Genomic DNA, 2,523 nt, shown 5'->3' on the forward strand with positions numbered 1-2,523 from the left:
TCTTTTCTGGCATCAGGACATCTTCAGTCGCCAGGCCAAGAACATGGTCCACCTCTCTGACGGCAAAGGCTTAAGAACAAAAGCCATAAAAATAAATCATTGTCTTTCCCCAGGGCTACCCTTCTGACCCTGTTCTCCTCCAGACCCTTGGCTTCCAGCTCTGTTCCGCATTGTTATCTACTCAATACAAGGACTCTCTTGATAAGCCAGACCAGTCAGAGAGGAAAGATGTTTAATGCTTGGTGACCTGCCTGCTGCCATCAGCAGCATTTTGGCTTACATTTGAGTGCTGAGGAACCAGGATCGAGTGATCAGTTCTCTCAGACACAGGCTGCCCTGTTGTGGTTGATGCTGTGCTGCCTGAGTCTCCCTCTGCTGCTGTGCCTCTCAGACACAACCTCAGATACAACCTCTTCGTTCTCTGGGGGACAGGTTGCTCCAGGGGGCAGGAAATTGTCTGTTTGCTGTGTTTGGGGGAAATATTTTGATCATCTGACCAGCATTTCTAGCTATGTCGAAACCTGGCAGAGATGCAGCTGAAATCAGATGAGAAATTTTGTAGTAAAAATTTCTGGATGCCTCATCTTTGATGGGTAAATTGCCACCATCCACACTTCACATAAGGAGGGAAAAGTTAAGCAAGTTACTCTCTTTTTGCTTCAGTTTCCTCATTTTACAGTGAATGAAATTAATATATACTTCCTAGAATTATTGTGAAGATGGGCCTCCCTGGTGGCGCAAGGAGTTAAAGTCTAAGCTGTATGAAGCAAGCTATCATCAGCCACTGCAGCATGAGTTTGAACCCTGGCCAGGGAGCTGGCCCACATGACACAGTCGACCTCTTCTGTGTCATCCCCTGCTCCCCTCAGCAGTGTATTTCAGTCAATCCACCTGTTCTGTTCCCCACTCTGTCTCTGGTTAATCCTCTCAGCCCCCCACCTCTGGCCTGTACCCCAGTTCTTTATTTATATTTATTATTTATTATGCATAAATAAATCATTAAAAAATAGAATTATTGTGAAGATTTCTGTGTACATCTAAAGTGAATGGAAAAGTACCCAGAACATAGTAAGAGCTCAGTAAATGCAGCTGCTACTGCTATTCCTACTGTTGGAATTAAAATTGTTTCATTGAGCATTAACTACCCCAAGAATAGTGAAAAATCTTTGAAAAGCCTGGTCCTCAACCATCATATCAGAAGAAATTGTACACTCTATTTGTCACTATGATATGGAATGGAAATTTGCCCATTAAGTTAATCACTACAGATAGCTAAATTAGGTAATACAAGACTAATTTGGATGCTTAAAGTAACACAATAAAGACTATACTTTCAGGGATCATTTCTATAGTTCGTTACTAAAGTAACACAATAACCTAGACATTAGCCATGTCTTAATAGGAAGCCTGGCCCCATTCAACGTTCTTTGTTTCACTTTTTCTTCAGAATTGAGTGGTTTATCATATGAGAACTGAGAATAGGAGTGATTTTTTGTGGCTGAGTGTGGCCATCGGCACAATTCTTGCCCTCTGTTTGACAAGGAAGGAATTCCTGAAGTCACAGGTAAACACCTTGGGCTTTTGTTGATGGGGCTTAGTTCAATGAATGCTGGGAATGCAGCTGGTAGCCCAGACACATCCTGAGCACTCTTCATGGAGCACACGAGGTTCCGTGCTTGGCCTGGGACAGCTCCAAGTCAGCTCACCTTTGTCTCCAGTTAGGCTTTTCCAACATATGTCCCTCTTTCTAAGATTCTTTATTAAGACTTTACCAATTTGGGGGCCTCCCTGGTTGTGCAGGGGTTAAAGACGCTATCAAGCTATCCCCAGCCACGGAAGCATGTGTTCTATTCCTGGGCCTGTCTGGGAGGTGACCCACATGGCGCAGCAGACCTCTCCTGTCTTGCCCGCTGCTCCCCTCAGCAGTGTATTTCAGTAGATCCACCTGTTCTGCTCCCTGCTCTCTCTCTGATGAATCCTCTCACCACCCCACATCTCTGGCCTGTACCCCAATTCTTGTATGCATAAATAAATAAATCTTTAAAAAAAGACTTTACCAATTTTTAATTTAAGGAATATATTTGCCTAAATATGACTTGCCTCATCTTAAAGAGCTCACAAAGGATAAAAATGACTAGAACCAAATATATCCAAATCAGTTACTACTTGGTGGAGGTATTACAAAAAATATTTCTTAATTTCACTGTGCTTTTTATGTTTTCAAGAATTTTGATATTGAACAAGAGTGAGAAATATTTTTTTCTCAGATTATCGTTTTCTAGTTACCGCAGATTTTCAATAAAATTGCAAGTAGTGGGTAATGAGGGAGAAATCCAAAGAAAGTTCCAATGGTCATCAACCCATGGTATCACTTCATTTGGAGTTAAGTTCTAGAATCTAGAGTTGACTTCGTTATCACCACAAATAAGAAAATACTTTGTAAGATCAAATAGTAGAGAGAAAGAAGACTAAATTGTGCTTAGTTTTATCCAGTCCACTGGTACTCACAGTTTTTATCACAAG

General features: G+C 41.7%; 1 pseudogene; it reads left to right on the forward strand.

Annotated features, from left to right (window-relative positions):
* Nucleotides 1-1,321: 1,321 nt before the first annotated feature.
* On the forward strand, nt 1,322-1,412 carry LOC119237793 (small nucleolar RNA U3; annotated as a pseudogene).
* The last annotated feature ends 1,111 nt before the right edge of the window (nt 1,413-2,523 follow it).

This window comes from Talpa occidentalis, unplaced genomic scaffold (assembly GCF_014898055.3).
Source record: "Talpa occidentalis isolate TD23 unplaced genomic scaffold, MPIMG_talOcc4v2.1 talOcc4.10, whole genome shotgun sequence".
In the NCBI taxonomy this organism is placed as follows: Eukaryota; Metazoa; Chordata; class Mammalia; order Eulipotyphla; family Talpidae; genus Talpa; species Talpa occidentalis.